This window comes from Papio anubis, chromosome 6, assembly GCF_008728515.1.
Source record: "Papio anubis isolate 15944 chromosome 6, Panubis1.0, whole genome shotgun sequence".
Classification (NCBI taxonomy): domain Eukaryota; kingdom Metazoa; phylum Chordata; class Mammalia; order Primates; family Cercopithecidae; genus Papio; species Papio anubis.
This window is the reverse complement of record NC_044981.1, coordinates 134,906,087-134,926,600: the sequence shown is the minus strand read 5'-3', so window position 1 is coordinate 134,926,600 and position 20,514 is coordinate 134,906,087. Positions and strand designations below refer to the sequence as shown.

Below are 20,514 nucleotides of genomic sequence, written 5' to 3'. Positions count from 1 at the left end.
TTTGTCTTTCAAAGGGATCTGAATTAGAAAAGCAACTAGCATGAAGCCCAGCAGTAAAAATACAATGCTGTAGGTCACTTGTCAGATGAATGGCATCTATCAGTAGTTAATCTGCACTGTCAGGTTTTTAATGAATTGCTTCTTTTTCCCAGTCAGAAGAAGAGAACATTCTGAACAGCAGAAATTAAAAATTGTATTCTTGTTTATATCTTTGTGAATTAAAATACTCATTTAAACGTAAAGCCTCTGTTACAATAAGAAGTAATTTGCTACATGTCAACTTAGGAAAAAAAATCTTTTTCAAAAGAATACTATTTCTAATGCACAGAGGAAAATGTTCTCTGAGGTATATTACATAAAAATTTAGGTGACCTAATTATTGTTGACAGAAACAATATCAATTCAGGAACGACTCTCTAACCTGTTGAGCATAGGTTAACAAAGAGCATATCTTAAAATGCCTTTATATCTCTTATGTCTAACTCTACAATGGAGGCTTGGACTTTTTGAGAGTTAGGGCCATGATGATTGTGTGGTCTTTATTGCTCCAAATTCAGCATCCTGACAGGTATTAGGTAGCCACTCAAAGAGTGTCAGCTGGATCAATGAATATTCTTGGACACTCATTTACTCAGTGATTATCTGTTTCCTCAGATTGAAGTATCATGAAGAAAGATAATTGTCGATCCTGTTAATATGAAAAGAAAGTTTTAATCTTCTCTTTATTGATAATGGCTGAATGGAATAATTTTCTAAAAATGTGTGTAAATGCCTTTGTAAAATGAGATTAGTTTCAGTGATCTAGAATGCTGTGTCGCTCTGAAAAAAAAAAAAAAAAAAACAGATTTACTAGAAATGTAGAACATTACTTTTTTAAAAAATGAGCAAATTATTCACGGGCAGGGTGTAGAGAAAGAAAGAAAAAGAAAACGAAGACAGTGCAGTTGGGGAAGAAGGGTGGAGAAGTTGCTTCTGGTCTTCCGCCAGCTGGAGATGCTGGACTGGATCCTAACCCGAGGTCTCACTGAGCTAGTCTTCAACTATTTACAACCCGGCCTTGCCTAGGCCACTTCTACAGTTTGGTATTTTCCCATTAACCCTCCTCGGGCACCTGACTTCCTCCCAGCTGCGGAGCCCACCATTAACCCCCATTAACCCTCTTCCTGCACCTGACTTCCTCCCACCTGCGGAGCCCACCCTGCCCAGACTCCTCCACCCGGTGTAGCCCAGTCACGCGGGTCACAGCCACCTAGTTTTCCTCAATTTTTAAGGCATGCAATGCAGGTACAGTTGATCTGCCATTTTTAGGTACCATCTCTATTATCCTCTTAATTTTATTATGTGTCTTTTCTCTGAATGAAAAATTTGATGGCTGGGAGTTTTATTTTATATGTTCCCCTTTTCCATGTATCATGTTTCACCACAGCACACAGCAGGTACTCAAAGTAAATCTGCGTCAGAATACGTTAAAATTATCCATTCTCATTTGTCTAAAGTAAAAAGGAGGACGGAAGGGAGGGAGAAAAGGAGGGCAAGACTGTATCTGATCTAAGATTAGTTCAGATTACCATTATTTAAAAATTCCATAAACTCTTTGAGGAAGCCAAATAGATGCTGATTTTTATGTAAAATACTGGAACAAATACATACGCTGTGTTTAGGTAGAAGGGTTAGGACAACTGTCAGTAATTTTAAAAATCAAGGTGGTTTCTGCTCATGAACGGTTATTTCTGAACTCACATGATTTGATTTCAGGAGTCCCGAGGGAAAAAAAAAAAAATACTTTTCTGAATATGTTTTAAGCTTTTCCTGATGCCAAAAGACAAGTTTCTTTTTTTAAAAAAAAAAAAAAAAAAAAAAAGCACTTGGTCTGTGGTTAGAAGATTAGAATTCACACATAGCTGATGGGGCAGGTGTTCTTTCCTTAACTGACATAAATGCTGAATCACTAAAACCAACCCTTCTAATATAGGCAAAAACCCTCTGGAGTCCTATTTATTTTTTGTAAGAACCAGGAAATCAGAGAGCTAATCTGTTTATATAGAGTAGTTGAAAATTGCCTCCCATAAAAACTTGTTCTAGTAAGTTATTTTTAAAAATAATAACAAAATGTATTTTTAAATAATGACTGACCATTTCCATGTAAAAAGTTTTATTTCCCGTGAAAAAGTATTTCATCTAAAGACATTTCATTTCACAACTTTTCTTAAAATTTTGGTTTTAAAAAATGCAATGATTCCAAGTACTTATTGAGCGTGAAACAAATTAGATGTTCCAACTAAAATGTAAAGTTTTTAAATTCAAGAGCTTAAATATTGCATCAAAGCAGACATTTCTAAACCCCAGATTTTATCATCTTTTTTTTGCACGCTAACTTGAAGTCATTTTCTTTCCCATCTCAACACTTATTCACTAGTCATTTAGCAATGCCTAACAAAATCTACCAGTATCATAATATAGAAAACCATAAAACTACGAATCTTAAAGCAAGTCTTGCTTTTGATTTCTCTTTAGTAAATGTTTTAATGTTAAATAATTGACCAATAATTTGTACTTGTTAAAAATGAACCAAAATTTTCATTTCACAGCATTTGAAAGTCTAGCAGAAAATAAAAAATAAAATTTTACTTAATCTTTTCCTCATTATTTGTTTATACTTACAAAATGAAGGATGCACATATATAATCTATATTTATAGGATTACAGGAGAAAACATTTTCCAGTACTCCAATTTGTAGCTTTGTATTGCATGGTCAAAGTTGGTGCTTAACAACAAAGAACTTAGGTATCTTTAAGTATGAACACTCTATTATAAATGTACGTCATATACTCCATTGTACAAAAATGTTCACATTTTGGCACATCTTCACTTAAGTAAATAACACAAAAAGTATTTTCCTCTACAGCTTTTGAAAATAATACAACTGGAATTGCTTTTATCTAAGCTTATTTGCTTGTTTGCTTGTTTTTAAAGCACCTGTTTTAGGGCTTTTCTCTACAATAAGGCCTGCTTAAGCTTAAGCTAAATTTTAGGGAGAAATGTGTTCCATTCAAGCACATACACAAAAATGCACTAAACTTTTAAACTTCAAATTTACATTCTTAAACTTCACATTTTTTATTTTTATTTTTAAAATACAATGTCCACACTAAAAGGTTAACTTTTTATTGACTTCTAGTATATATTGCTTGAAGGGATTCCAGTACACAAGTTATACAATAGCTGAAGTGTCCTCTTATACAGCAAAAAAAGTGGTCTCAAAGTTTTTAAAGGAAAAAAGTCCCTTGAAACAAGATTATCTTTTTAAGTATGTAGCTAAAATTACTATTTTTGCATGTAACTGAAATTGAACATTTAAGGTTTCCAAATTCTATTCTGACAGTCATTTTAGTGTCCAACCATACGAAATTGACACAAATAGAGCAAATTTAAAATTATTTAATAAAGTGTTGTAAGTTTCAGGATATAATAAATTTTATGTACTTTACAAGCTTAGATATAAAAAGTTTACAGTTTCCAACATGTGTGAGTTTAGGTCGTCCTGCCTATCTTAAACAAGTAAAAAAAAAATTCTACTTTAGAAATGTAATGTTTGTCTTCAATGAATCTTTACAAATACTAGCTCATGTAGAAAAATACTGGTGCTCTCTTTTCATTTAGTTGAAATTAATTTTTTAAATATGATAGACCAGATTTCATTAGACTCTATATAATTTCATTCCACTTGAATCTATATGAAACAATATCAATGTTGTAAATTTTAAGAAGTTTTTAAAAAAGCTTTTGTTTTGTCTAAGTATTTAAAACCTGTGAAATATGAATACATGCGAGTAGAATATAATACTGTGATTTTCAAATTTGCCGTGATTTTACTACAGCATCACTGCTTGGTTTAATTGAGCCCGAAAACATTAAATTCATTTAGCCATAAAATAAGTATATGAGCATTAAAGTAGGCATGATTTTTGCTGCATAAACTCTCAGATGCATCAGATCCATAAAAGTCATGTTCATATAATTCATAATTCACTAAGTATCATTATTCAATATACTTATTCAATCAGTTGTAGAGTTAATTCCTCAATGTCATATTTATCAAATTGCAGTTAGTAATGTTATTAAAAGACAAGACAAATGTAGTTACTACTAGTTATTTCTTATGCGTGTTTACTTCAGCAACTAAATTTGTGTAGCCGAATTGCCATCAATAAATTGTCCTAAAATATCTTAGAAAACATTTTTGGTTCTATGATGATAGCATTTCCTATAGGATTTCTCATTCAAACTCTTCAGTAGAGCAGAGCAATAATGAACTTTACTGTAAGTTTTATCCCTATGGCAGAGGTAGGTGATATGAAAAACAGGAGACCCTAAAAAAATGCAAATAATAATAATCTCACAAGAGATCTTCAAGGGCTAAATATATTTATAAACATATAAATTAACTAACTTAAATAAGAGTAAATATATATGTATACATATATATATGAACACTAAATTTACATGCAGACAAACATATACATTATTTAATTACATATGTTGCATTATATAGATTCACATATTTATGTATAGGCATACACATATAAAATATATATACAGGCACTCCCATACTTGGTTTGACTTACCAATTTTTTGACTTTATGATGATTTGAAAGTAGTACATATTCAGTAGAAACCATACTTCAAGTACCCAATAGAACCATTCTGTTTTTCATTTTCAGTACAGTATCAATGCGTTACATGAGATATTCAACTTTTTATTATAAAATAAGGTTTGTGCTCAATTATTTTGCCCAACTGTAAGCTAATATGAGGGTTCTGAGCACATTTAAGGTAGGCTAGGCTAAGTTATAATGTTTAGTAGGTTAGGTGTGTTCAATGCAGGTTTGATTTATGATATTTTCAGTTTACAATATTTTCAGTTTACCGTTACAGGACGTAACACCATCATAAATTGAGGAGCATCTGTGTTATATATATATATATATATAAAATATGTGCTTACACACCCAAATGTATATTAACAAAGACAATGGCACACTGCCTGGCCCATAGTAAGCCTTCAATATATACAGCTTTAATTATCATTAATACCTTACTACAAATCACCTGCTAAAACCAAACATTTATTCCTGACATTCTCTCTATCTGGTGCTCTCTGCCATTTCTTTTCATCAACAAACTACCCTACTCTCTGCTGCCTCTCTTCCAACACAGAGACCGATTGTTTGGTTTGTTCGTTTTGCGTTACAGGCTGCACTTTATCCACACCTCCCATGTCAGTGTTCTTTGGGACCCAAGTATTTCTTCTGATGTGGCACATGGACAATGGGACAATTCGTAAAGTCACAAGACTTCTTTCACTCATTTACAAATCCACAATGTCAGCCCTGACAACTCTACATTCCTTTTACTTTAGATGAGCATTTTCAGCTAAGGTTCATTTGCATGTGAATGTCATATAAAGGCCTCAAACTCATTGGAATACAACTGAATTATGCACCCCCTCTTTTAGTTACTCTTTCAATTAATGTTTTTATCATCTGCCATACTACTAGTCTAGACTCTTCAACTCCCCCTCTTGCTCACTGCCTTTCATAAACTGTCAAGTTCAGAATATTCTACCCAAAGGGAACATGGTTTCTGTCTCCACAGCTGCTATTAACTCCTTGCTATCATCTCTTTCTCATACCCTTCTAGTAAACGTCTACTACAGTGGATGTCTAACATACTCATCTGAGATGATTTTTTGCCTTGTGCTGCCATAACAAAATACCATAGACTAGGTAGTTTAAATAACAGGAATTTATTTTCTCATAATTTTGGAGACCAGAAGTCCAAGATCAAGGTTCTCATTGGTTCAGTTTCTGGTGAGGCCTCTCTTCTTGGCATGCATACTGGCTGCCTTCTGTCTGTGCTCACGTGACCTCACATGGCTTTTCCTCATTGGCTGTGTGTGTGTGTCTGTGTGTGTGTGCACATGCATGTGTGCATGTTTACAGAGAACTTTCTGTGTCTCTTCTTATAAGGACACTAATCCTATCAGATCAGGGCCTCACCTGTGTTACCTCCTTTAACCTAATCATTTCCTTAGAGACCCCATCTCCTAATGTAGTCACACTAGGGTTTCAACATATAAATTGGAGTGGAAGAGAATACATTCAGTCTGTAACATATATTATAGAAATAATGTATTTTTGTAGTTGCCCATTGATTAAAAATTCAAAATCCTCATTATTATTCAAGGGCCATTTAAAATATGACCATAAATGACCTGATTTTCTACTATTCCCTGAGAAGTTTTTGAACCCCCTTTTGAACTTTAAAACTTGCATAACCTTCTAAACAATTTTCTCTCATTCTGAAAGTTTCTTAGTTACCAGGTTATCTTCTATTTGGGCTTCAAGTCCTAGCAAAATTATCACCACTTCTTGTTAAGCTTTCTCTGACTTTTCTGAGTGGTGAGTTATACTCTCCCCAGTGTTCTCAAACAGTTTATGACAGAGCACCTTTCACATTGTATTATTAATACTGATAAAAAATAAAAAACAACTATCTACTTTCATTAGTCATTGGAATTTTTAAGGGTAAAGATCTTGCTTTATTCATTTTCTAGAAGAAATTAAAGAGGGAAAGAAGAAGAAAGAAAAGAAGGAGGAAACGAAGGGAGACAAACAGTATTAGGGAATAATTTCCAAGATTTTAACATTTTTTTTGCAGAAACAAGAAATAGTTAACGTTTAATACATGCAAAATACAGTACTTAAAAATCTTAACTCTGAAGAGGGAAATGACAACTTCTTGGCATTCACAAATTGTTACAAGAAACACTTTGGAGTATCATACTTTTGGGCTGAGTTAAACACAACTATGCTTTGACTTTTACAAATGTGTGTATGGCTTCATCAACATTTTTCTTTTTAATAAACAGTAAAAATAAGTGGCTTATGCTCTCTAAATTCATAGTTAAGAAAAGAGTTCTACCACTGGATTAGGTGGTTTTGGCTGATTTACTTTGGTATCTACAGCTTCCCCATTGAACATTACAGTGTCCAAAAGAGCCATATGTGCTTCTCCAACATTTCGTCTCTCATATCATTTCTGATCACTCTCCCCCTCCTTCCAGGCTCATTGGTTTCTCACTTTTCCTATAACATCCCAACACCTTCCTACCATAAGGTTTTGCTAAAGATGTTTCCCTCAACTTGAAACACCATCCACCCAGATATTTCTTTAGTTAACTCCGTCACTTCTCCCAATTAGAGATAGCCTTTTCTTCCTGAGTCATTCCCAGCATGCTTTGTAAATGGATTCATAGTTGGGTTAGTTTTTCCATCAGTTGGATTTACAGATGAAGAAAATTCAGGCTAACTCAAAATGGATTATAGACCCAAAGATAAGAGATAAAACGCTCTCAAAATAAAACCATGTAGCAAAGGGTTAACTCCATGGACTTGGAGTACTCAACCCCCATATATTCCAAAGAAAGAATTAGCTCTTGACAGTCCTTGGAGCATAAAAGTGTTTTTGTGTATCTGGAACATTGAGCCACACCGGAAAGTTTATGCTAACCACGTGACTTCTGATAAATTCCTGTTTTTGTTCACTTGGGGTTCTGGACCACACTGTATAAGTCTGACCTTTGTAGGGGCTGAAGACCGAGTAGCTGAGGTCAGTCCCGTGGGCACTCCATGTTTATGAGACTTTCCACACAAAAATCCTTGGACATGAAAGTACAGATGAAGTTCTCTGGTTGGAACTACTTTGTAGATGTTGTCATGCATCATCATTAAGAGAATTAAGCACTGTCCATATGTCTCCACTGGGAGAGGATAACTGACAGCTCATGTTTGGTTTCTCCTGAACTCTGCCCTATACTGCCGTTTTCCTTTGTTGACTATCTTTTCCCTGTAATAAACCATAACCATGAGTGTAATAGCTTATGTAGTTCGAGTCCTTCTAGAGAGTTAGTGAGGGTCATCTTGGGCACCCCCAACAGAAAAACAGAGGAGAAAAGTTTTGTGCTCTTAGGTTAGGTAATGTGATACCAAAATCATGCCCCCCAACCCCCCCAAAAATAAATTGGATTTCATCAAAATGTAAAACTTTTTGCTTCAAAAGGCAACATAAACAAAATGAAACCACAAGCCACCAAGGAAAGAAAATAAGTGCAAATTGTATATCTAATATATTTGCAAATCAGATATCCAGAATACAAAAAGAATTCTTATAACTCAATAAAAGGAAGACAATGCAATTAAAAATGGGTGAATGATTTGAAGAGACATTTGATCAAAGACGACAAATAAACTGCTAATAAGCATAAGAAAAAGTGCTCAACATTAGTTGTCATTAAGGAAATACAAATTAAAACTACAATGAGATACCACTGGCTGTAAAAGGAGAAAATACCAAGTCTTAGTGTGGATATTGAGAAACTGAGATCCTTATACATTAATAGTAGAAATGTAAAATGACATATTATTCATAATACTTCCAATCATGAAACAATCTGAGTGTCCATCAACTGGTGTTAGATAAACAAAATGTGGTATATCCAAACAATAAAATACTCTTTACCAATAAAAAGGAACAAAATACTGATGTATGATACAATATAGATGAACCACAAACACATACTAAGTGAGAGAAGCCAGATTTAAAAAAAACCTGCATATTGTATGACTTACTTTATATGAAATGTCTATAGAAGGCAAATTTATAGAAAGAAAGCAGATCAGTGGTTGCCTGGAGATGGAAATGCCCATAGAGATTAATGGCAAAGAACCCAGGCTAATTCTTTAAGATGATGAAAATGATCTTAAATTGATGATGATTATACAACTCTATCAATTTACTTAAAACCATTCAGTTGTATACTTATAGTGGTTGAATTTTGTGGTATATAAATTATACCTCGATAAAACTGTAAGAAAAATCTAATAAGAAAATACATAAAAACATGCTATACATAACTTACACGTAAGAAAGAGCCAGGTGCTTCAGTACAGAAGAAAATGAAGACCAGAATATAGAAGACAGGGAATCCAGGGAAAGGGGATTAGAAAAATTGCAAGAATAAAGAGGTAGCTGGGGTAAACCTCATAGAGAAGGGAGTTAGTCAAGTCAATATCCTGAAGAAGAATTTTCCAGATGAAGAGTGTGAACAAAGCTTTAAGGCAGGAGAATATCTCCAAATTTGAGGAACAGTGAAGTGGCTAGTGTGGCTAGGAGGAGAAGCAGATTAATAAGCAACAAACTCAGATAAATAATGCAACATAGAGACAATGTAGAGCCTTATTACCCATATAAGGTTTTTATTTTGAGAAAAAATAGAGGGTTTTTAACAGAGGAGTGACACAATCTGACATCCATGACTATAGATGCTATGTTGAGAATAGATTTTAGACATGAAAGAAAGAAGAGCATTTAGGAGATTTTGATAATCCTAGCAGTAAATTATGATGGCTTGAACTAAGGGGATAAATGGAAGTTGTGGGAAATGATGAGGTTCCCTATAAAGCACAGGGAAAAGGGATTTGGGCATCAATTTTCTTTTCTTGAGAGTTAATTCATATTTTTATAAAAATTACAAGAGAATACATCAAAATGTTAACCATATTTCTCTCTGTTAGGTGGCATTATGGGTAATTTTGCATTTTTGCATTTATAAAATTACCAACCATGCACATGTGTTTTTCTAAAGCAAAAAAAAAAAAAAATTAATATCCAACTCATCAAAAAAGTTCATAATGCAAACCAATTTTGTTTTTTGCCAAATTTTTAAATCAACACCAAAATGGGTGCATGTACAAAGTCAACAGTGGTAAATGGTAATGTTTGCAATATGAAGAGTAGTTAAAGAAGCAACAGATGCTTCCTGAATAGAGTGATAAAATCACTTTCTTATGAACATGTGGTAGCATTATTACCCAAGTAACTTCCCTGACATTATATGACTCTCTTTAAAATATGCTTAGTTTCTAATTTTTTGAAATTGATAATAACTTCAGTTCCAGTCATAATAAAAATAGTTTATTGTATCAGTGAGAGAAGTGTAGCTTATATTAAGATAACAACCTCAAAATCTTAGAGATTAAACAATAAAGTGTATTTCTTATTTCACTACATGTCCAATACAGGTGGGTGAGGACATGATCTCTGCTAATTGCAGTCACTTAGCAACACAGGCTATTGAAGATTTCATTTTGACATAGTCTACCATGATGAAATATATTTAATTATGAACTGGTTCTTAAAGCATCTGTGCCAAATTATGCATATTATTTTTGTTCTCAGTACATTCACCAGTACAAGTCATGTGATCATGTGACCACAAAAGGGTTGGGAAGTACAAGCATACCATGTACTCAAAAGAGGTGGAAAAGTGGAATCGATGAACACCATTTTTTTCCTCAAATTTGTTCTTTGGTTATAAACTGCTCGCTTAAAGAACTGAAGAGGACAAGATAGCACAAGTCAATTTATCTGTGACATAGGTCATATATAATTACCCAGAGTTTTAATCTGAGAGGGACTCATGATAGCAATTGTGTTAGCTCCTTGCAGGGATCTCTAAATTGGGCCACATATTCCATAGAGTATTACAAGATGTGAGGTTAAAGTAGAAAATATTAGAACTTCGTATTCATTTCTACATAAAAGAAATAAGAAAACTAAACTATACTAATATTTAACAGAAAGATTTACTATTACTTAATTTCAAAGTTGCTAGTATTTGATATTAAAAATCCTAATTTATCTTTGCATCAGATAGTCATATGACATGTATGGTAAGTCACATACTGAGACAGATTGGGAATTTCAAAAAATGAGTTAAAAGAAATGTTTTATTTCACTCATTTACTTTCAATATACTACAACATAATGCAGTTGAAGTTAAGTTGATTTAAGAATTGTTATAACCTAATTTTATCTATACTCACTCTCACAAAATAGACATAACGTCACAAGATGCCAACACAGATATTTGAGAATTGAAGATTGCAGGCCCTATCAAGAAGAAAATGACAGAGTGACACGTCTTCTATTAGCACAGTCTTGTTGTTATCTGTGTCCAATTGCTATCTAACGAAACTGCCAAAATCAGATTTAGGAAGATTATTTCATAACATGAAATTTATAAAGATAATTTCACATATAGAGTGATAGCCACAAATATTAATGAAAAACCTGCTCTATGAGTAGATTACATATAATGTATATTGGACCTTGATGAGGTATCTTCAATAGCTGTCATTCAAAACAAAAACTAAAATAAATTAATTAGAACCATTTGAATCACTGTGTCACAAGCTAATCAGCCTTTTCCAAAACAATATTCAGCAATAAAAATATGTAACATTTTCAATAATATGACTTCCACTAAAGATAGATTAATGGTTAATATGTTTTATTCTCATTCATGTATGGCAGCTAAAAATATTGATCTCATGGAGGGAAGAGAGTAGAATGGTGGTTACCAAAGGCTAGAAAACATAGAGAGGAGAAGGGGGTGAAGTGAGGTTGGTTAATGGATACAAAAATACAGTTAGATAGAAGGAATGAAGCCTAGTGTTCAGTAGCACAGTAGGGTGACTATAGTGAATAATAACTTATTGTCTATTTCAAAATAACAGTAAGAAAAAATTTGGAATACTCCCAACACAAAGAAATGATCAATGTTTAAGGTGAACGGTATCCTAACTATCCTAATTTGATCACATTGTATGCATGAATCAAAATATTAAGTGTACCCCATAAATATGTACAATTATTATATATTAATTTTAAAACTAGTTAATTGTTACAACAGAGTTAATAGCTTTTGTGAGAAAAACAGTGTATATTATTAACAAAAATTAAAATTGTATAAGATATTATCAATTTTATCTTTTTTATAATTGTATTACTATGTATGCTTTGGAACGAATATGAATATCAATAGAGAAATACACATATGGAAAGCTGCATCCTCTTTTTTTAAATTGATGAGGTTTTTGATCAAATAAAGTCCTGATCAATTAAGTAATGGATGGGGCATTCCAACCACAAGCATCCTCTGTGCCCAAACCGGATTTTTAATTGCCTAACTTGAAATATCCACTTAGCTGAGTAATATATATTTATATTTAATATGTCCAAAACAGAACTTTTGTTTTTCTCACTAAAACCTCATCTTCCCCTGGTCTTCATGACTCTTTCAAATACACAAACATTTACCCAGTGGTTAAAGTCAAAATCTTGAATTCATCCTTTAGTCTTTTTATGTTCTCACCTCAATTTCAAATCCATTGGAAAATCCTGACATTTCAGCCGGGCGCGGTGGCTCACACCTGTAATCCCAGCAGTTTGGGAGGCCAAGGTAGATAGATCCCTCCAGGTTAGGAGTTCAAGACCAGCCTGATCAATATAGTGAAACCCCGTCCCTACTAAAAATACAAAATAATAATTAGCCAGGCCTAGTGGCGGGCACCTGTAGTCCCAGCTAGTCGCAAGGCTGAGACAGGAGAATTGCTTGAATCCGGGAGGCAGAGGTTGCAGTGAGCTGAGATTGCGCCACTACACTCCAGCCTGTGTGATAGACAGACTCCATCTTAAAAAGAAAAAAAAAAAAAAGAAAAGAAAAAGAAAGTTCTGACATTTCTACCTCCAAAGCATCTCTTGAGCTGTTCCTTTCTCTTCACACTAAATCAAGGCACCATCACCTCTCCTCTAGATTATTGCAGTCTCCTAATATGTCATTCCACTTTTGCCTACCTATTGCCTGTTCTCCCCAAAGTAGCCAATGATCTTCCTCAAATGGCAAACAGGTCTTGTCAGGCTGCTGCCTCAAACTGGTCATTACCATCTCATAAAACCCAAACTCCTTGAAATGCTCTTGCCCACTCCTTAAACTTCTTCTCATATGATCTTCTCCCTGCTTTATACATGCTCAAGGTACAGGGATATGTTTTCTCTTCCTCAAACAGACGAAGCTCCTTTTAGTCCCCAGAGGTCTGCACTGTCTGTTTACTCTGGAACACTCCAGAACCTAGATCTTTCCTTGGCTGATTCCTTCTCAATATTCAAGTCTCTGCTCCAAAATCATTTCTTCAGAGTGGCCTTCCCTGACCACATTATCTTACGGGTCCTACCTGTTTCCCAGCCCCACTGTGCACCACATTCAGTGTTACTCTAGCCTTCAAGGCCTACAAGGTCTGGGCCTGCCCACACCTCAGTCTTTCTCCTACCAGCCTTCCCCCAAGTCCTTGCCTTCAGCACCACTTGGCTGCTCCTTGTTTCTTATTCAGACAAAGCAAGCTCTTCAGTAGTTTGCACTTGTTCTGTCCTCAGCAGGGAATTCTTCCAGATGTGGGCAAGGTTTATTTTCTCAGTTTATTCAGGTCCCTGCTCAAATTTCATCTCATCAGAGATAATCTGCCCTGGTCACCCTATCAAAAGATCACCTTTCACCTCACCTTACTTTACTCTCCAGTCGGTGCTTCATGACACTTGTATATATTCTAAATCTATCATCGGTTTGTCATTTGTCCCATTCACTAGAATATAAGCTCCAAGAGGGGAGGGCTTTACTTTTTTTCCCAACTATAATTCTAGACCCTTGACAATGCCTGATATTGCATTATTAGAATGTATGTAAGCTATTCCATTCTAGGCTTGCTTAATGTTTTTCTATAAAACATGCTTCTATGAGCATTGTAATATAATCATTATTTTGCTTTTTGTAATTATATTTAAAATTAATTTCTAAAGGTTGGATGTTTATAAACATTTTTCTCTGTAGATACATATTACCCAGTTGCAACCTAGAAAGTCTGTAACTGTTTACACTTTACCAAGTGTGCCTTGGCTCCTTTTCACACATTCATGCCTACAATGACTTTTGTGAATCTTTTAATACCTGTGACCTGAAAAAGAAATAATGATTTATTGTTTCATTGCATTTTTGATAGCAAATTTGAATTTTTTAATATTAGTGTGTTATGTGAACTACCTTTTACATCTTTATATTCACTTTTGTTTATTGTTAGTAATTCCTTATACATTTAGGATATTTATAGTCTGTCTGCTCTATATTACGTAAATATTCCCCTAGTGTAGAGTTAGTCTTTCTTCCACATTTATGTATTTTGGGTTGTTTTTTTTTTTTTTGGAATAAGGAAGTTTTTTATTTTATAAATTTAATTTTTTCACTTTTTAAAGTTTCAGTTTCACATTTTTATGTGGTTTCTTTAATTGGTTTCATTGTTATTGTTTTACTTTTTACTATTTTTCTTCATATTTAATTTATGTTGGTGTATGCAGCAGTAGACAAATTCAAATCAGTTTTGTTTTAATTTTTGAAATAATTACCCAGTTTCTTTACAATATGCCAGCATTAAGGTAATAATAATAATAGTTACGATTTACTGGAAGATTACTCTGGGCCAGTCATTTTGCTAAATTCTTTATATACCATGGTTCAATTAATCTTCACATCCTACCTCAGGGTTATGATAAAACCCATTTTTGGTAACAGAGGACAAATGTTCAATGTTTTAAGTTGACCATGGAATCACCTCTCATTTATAACTTATCCAGGAGGCAGAGTCCTGAGTTTATAACCCACAATTCTGTGCTTCACATCAATAGGGCATAAATGCTTAACATCAATAGTGCTCTTAAAATAATAAATGCTTGAGCAACATGTTCTTGAGAAGAACATTCTCCCTATTACCACCGTGGTTGTCAATGGGGAGTATTCAATCCAATACCAGAGAACCTCACATGATTTGACATCAGCCTTTTTCAAATTCCCTCAAACCTCCCATCCCCCAAAATGTGTCACAGAGTCACCATCACCACAGGATGGTTGGAACCTGGCTCCATTGCGTGAACTGACACAAAAGGCAGAAAGAGGACAAATAATATGTTTCTTTGCACATAAAACAAAAAATAAAACCCCAAAATATTGGAAACAAATGCTTAGAAAATGATATACCAAAAGATAGTTGAAGTAGTAACGTTGTCTAACAAAATAGAACCTAAAGAAAAAAAAATCATCAAGGAAAAAGGATGATAATGTAGTAAAAAGATGTAACTCTCTAACACATGGAACAACTGAACCTCAAAAAAAATCTGATGAAATAAAAGACAGAAATGAAGAGTGAACTAGATAGATGTACAACTGATAAAGTAAATGACAGACTAAGCATATGAAAACTAAGCAGGGAGAGAAATGATCTGAACAAAACAAATAAAAACTCAAGCTATTTGGCATATAAAGAGGGGTGTTATACCAAAAAACAAATCATACTATTTTTGAGCACACAGGAAGTATTTCCAAAGTAGAACATGTTTCATACCACAAAGTAAAGGAAACCACAATCAATTCCAAAGAAAGACTATCCATCTCCAACAAAATACAATAAAATTATTAATTAAAAGCAAAAGGATAGCAAACAAAATCTTATCTGATCACTAAATAAGCAAAATTCATAGCTATTGGATTTTAAAAAAATACATTATAATTAGAACTGAGGAATAATGAAAATGCTACATGGCAAAATTTATAGGAAACAGTTTAAAAATACTTAGAGAAAAATTATAGATGTAAACATACTTATCAAGAGGCAAACAAGGTATTAAACATGGCTGCCGATTCAACATAGGAGGCTGGAAAAGGAGCAAGAGAGAAAACAAACAAACAAGAAAACAAATGAGACTGAATCAGAAATAATAAAAGATACAAGACATAGAGAGTATTAACAAAACCAAATTCTGGCTTCTTTCCAAAAATATTCCATGTTTAGTAGGTCATCCAGGAGCACTCTAACAAATTTTTAAGAAGATTGTTAAACTTATTTTTAGAAAATTATCTCAGAAAATAGAAATTACAAAATTTATGTAACTCATTTTTGGAAGCTAATATTATCTTAAAATCTAAAATGAATAAGTCTATGGGCTCATTTTAATTATGATTAAATGTAAAAATCCTAAATATAATGTCAAATTCCTACATTGTATTTCAAAAAGTATATGGTTTTTGAAAATATATATATTTATATGAAAATATATGGATATTCATATATTATATATTTATATGAAAATATATATTCAAATATATATTTATATGAAAATATATATTTATATGAATATATATTCATATATTATACATTTATATGAATATATATTTATACATTATATATTTATATGAATATATATATTTATATGAAAGGATCCTCCAACATTTGAAAAATCTTTCAAGTTAACTCACATAAACACACTAAAGAAAGTAAATCACATTATTATCTTAATCAATGATGGAATAGCATTGATTAAGTTCAATACCTATTTATTATGAAAACACCTAGAAAGCAAAGAATAGTTGGGAACTTCCTTAATTGAGTAAAGGTTAAACACCAAAATTTAGTACATAATATATTAACAAGAAACTTTAGATGATTTTCTTTATGACTAGGAAAAAGACAAAGATTTCCACTATTGCTTGATATAATACTGAAGGCTCTAGTCTATAATAAAAAGGTAAGAAAAAACATTTGTGGTATGAAAGAGACACAACTTGATGTTTCTGATATTAATATCTATTTAAGAAAACCAGTGGAAAAAAATATAGACTGATAGAATTAACAAGGGAATTTATAAATATTACGAATCATATTGAACTGCACTTCTTCATTTTAGTGACAACCAATGGGAAAACAGACAAAATATGATCTTAATATAGTAATATATATACACACATGATATAAGTATGTGTGTGTGCATTCTAGGAACTAGCCTAGCATACATAAGAACTCTATAGAGACAATTTTTTAAACTGTGATAAATTACGTAGAAGATATTTTATTCTCTTTTTTAAATAAGAGATAAACTATGCTCATGGACGAAAATACTTTACTATTAAAAAATTGAAGTGATAATTAAAAACATTTCTATATTAGAAATCTCAGCTCAGGAGGCTTTCATTGAAAATTCTGCTAAATATTTAAATAAGAAATAACACCAAAGTTACATAAAATCTTTAGGAAAATAACAAAACACTAACCAAGAAGTTCCATAAGTTCAACTAACTTGATAATAAAGCCTGGCTAGGATATTACAAAAAAATCAAACCTATAAGCCAATATCATTCCCTAAAAGAGATACAAACATTCTAACAACAGCAACAACAACAAAAAAAATAGTAAGCCAAATTCAGTGAAATATGACCCAATTGGTTGTATTCCACAATTAAAAGCTTGTTTAACACTTTTTTAATGTAAAAAATCCATGTGATTATCATAAAAGTTACAAAGACAATATTTGATAAATGTCAAACATATATTCAAGTTTTTAAAACCTGTTAGAAAACTAGAACTAATGTAACCTAAAACAAACATATTTAATGGCAAATTACTGAAAATTGCTCTCAGTGGTCATGAATGAAATACAGAGATCTTTTTTTTATCATTACCTCTATTCAGTATTATACTAGAAGCAAAATCCATCAGTATTCACAGACAACACAAATGTACACATAATATATCCAAAATAAGTTAAAGATATATTCTTAAAATTCGATAAGTACAACAAAGAGAAAATGAATGATTTTAAAGATATCATTTAAAATGGCATGAAAAAATCAAATTACTAAGAATAAATCTGAAAAAAATACAAGATCTGCACAAAAATTATAAAATGTTATCGACAGAAATGAAATAGCCTTAAATAACTAGAAAGCTGTGCCAGATTAGTGGGGCAGAAGACTTAATTTAAAATGATGCCAATTTTCTCCAAACCAATGAACAGCTAATCAAAATTCCAGGAGGACTTTTGAGGAAGTTGATAACTTAATTTTAAAATGTATGTGAAAATTCAAAGTGCCAAACTTAAAAGGGAATAATAAATCAGGAGAACTTATTCTAAAGTAGTAGTTATCAAATTTGACTGTGGGTTATAATCATCAGGAAGATTTTCAAAAACCTGATGGTGATGCCTTACCTTTTACACAATTAAATCTTTATCTCTTGAGGAGAAACCTAGGCATTTATATTTTAAAATCAATCCAGGTATTTTTAATGCAAAACCAAGTTTCAGAACCATGGCTCTGTAGCATATTATTATATACAATCTAATAGAAAATATATATTAGATATTGCATATTCACATTACTTAAGACAGGAAAAAATTGATGTAAGGATAGCAGTAGATGAATAGAACAGCATAAAAGGGAAAAGACCCAGTCGTGTACGGACACTATTTCTGAGTAAGTTTAACAGAGTAAGATGATAGAAAAAAGGCAGCTTTTCAATAAATATCACTGCACCAATTGACTCTATTGAAGAGAAAAATAAATATTGCTCTCAACTTCAAACCATATACAAAAACATAAACCCAGGTAGACTGCAGATCTAAAGGTGAGGGTAAGCAATAGGATTTCTAGAAGATAATAGATATTTTCATGAACTCAGGGTAAAGAAAAAAATTGTTGACAACACAGAAAAAGGAAAATACAAATTGACTACACTAACACTAAAGTGGAAAACTTTCATCCATTAAAAGACACAATTTTGAAAATAAAAGATGAAGCTATAGACTCAGAAAGTAATTTGCAACACAGAAAACTGACAAAGATTGAGCGTCCCAAATATATATACACATAAACTTCATCAAATCAATAACAAAAATGTATAAAATTCAACAGAAAAATGAGCAAGAGATATAAACCACCTCTGCAAAAAAGAGTATCTCCAAAAATCCGAGAAATATATGAAAAGGTGCTCAATCTTATTAGTCATCTGGGAGACGAAAACTAAAACCATAAGCTACCACTATACTCTTGCCAGAATGACTAAAATTAAGAAGACGGATAACGTCGTGTTACTAAGCATATGAGTTCATTGGAACACACATATACCGCTTGTAGGAAAGTAAATTGGATTACTTAAGAAACTTGTTTTTCATTACCTTCCAAGGCTGAATGTACACATACAATATGACATAGCAATCCCACTTACTTTTATGCCCTATTTAATACATATACATGTAGGCACACATGTACAAGAATTTTCATGACAAAATTACTGGAAACTCCAAGCCAGAAATAATCCAAATGCCTATGAGCAGTAGAATTAATATATAAACTGTAGTATATTCATCCAACGGAATAACATACATACTGAAAATGAATGAACTATATAAAACAGCATGGATTAGTTTCACAAATACAATGTTAAATAGATATACCAACCAGAAAAGAATACATACTGTAATTTTCCATTTGACAAAAGTCATGATGATGGTTACCCTTGAGGGAGATAGTAGATAGTGACTGAGAAAGAGCACAGGATAGGGCTTCTGGAATACTTTGAATTTTCTATTTCTGGACCAGGGTGGTGGTTACATGAATGTGTTTACATTGTGAGAATGATCAAGGTATTTACTTTTTTTCCCCTCTTAATTGAAGTACAACATAGTAGTAAAATAATAAGGTATGAAGAAGACAGTCTGGACACACAGAAGGACATACTATGTTTTTCTCAAAACAACATAAAACGTCAATTCCTTCCAACTTAATCTACCAAATCAATAAATCCAATAAAGATCTCATTTAGATTTCTTACAGAAACAATTGATTTAATAAAAAACTTATTTACAAAGTCATGAGATGTTATTTCACTTCAGTTAAAACGGCTTTTATCAAAAAGATAAAAAATAATGGATGTTGGAGAGGATGTGGAGAAAAGGGAACATTTATACCCGATGTTGGGAATGTAAATCAGTACAGTCACTATGAGAAACAGTGTGAAGTTTTCACAAAAAAAAAAAAAAAAAAAAAAAAAAAAAAAAAATAGAACTACACACAACTCAATAATCCCACTGCTGGGTATATTTCTAAAAGAAAAGACATCAGTATATTAAAGAGACATCTGTATTCACATGTTTTCACAATAGCCAAAATATGAAATCAACTGAAATGTCCATCAACAGATGAATAGACAAAGAAAATGTGGAATATTATTCAGCCATAAAAAAGAAGGAAATCCTCTCATTTGCAGCAACATGGATAGAAGGACATTAGGTTAAGTGAAATAAGCCAGGCACGGAAAGACAAATATCACATGTTCTCATTCATTTGTGGGAGCTAAAAACAAACAAACAAACAAAAAAACTGCTGTCATGGAGACAGAGAGTAGAATGATGGCTACCAAGTGCTGGGAAGGGTAGTGGGAGGGGGATAGAGATGGGTTGGTTGATTAATGGGAACAAAAACACAGTTAAAAGGAATAAGATCTTGTGTTTGGTAGTACAATAAGGTGACTATAGCTAAAAATAATTTACTATATATTTTAAAATAACTAGAGTAGTAGAATTGGAATGTTCCTAACATGAAGAAATGGTAAATGTTTGAGGTGATGAGTAATATCCCCATTACTCTGACTTGATCATTATACACTGTATCAAAATATCACATGTATCCCATAAAAATGTATATATATTATGTATCTATAAAAACATTTTTAAAGTCT

The 20,514-nt window shown here is 32.5% G+C and overlaps 1 protein-coding gene across 9 annotated transcripts in view; it reads right to left on the bottom strand.

Annotated features, from left to right (window-relative positions):
• The window catches only part of THEMIS (thymocyte selection associated), a 240,832-nt gene that overhangs the window by 200,828 nt on the left and 19,490 nt on the right, over positions 1-20,514 (bottom strand). Inside the window, exon 1 of one of the 9 annotated variants that reach the window (XM_017958344.3) lies at positions 12,279-12,396. The exons of the other annotated variants lie outside the window; for them this stretch is intronic. The gene's annotated coding sequence lies outside the window, so the exon portion shown is untranslated. Of the gene's footprint in view, positions 1-12,278; positions 12,397-20,514 lie in introns of those variants that run through there. 9 annotated transcript variants of the gene reach the window in all.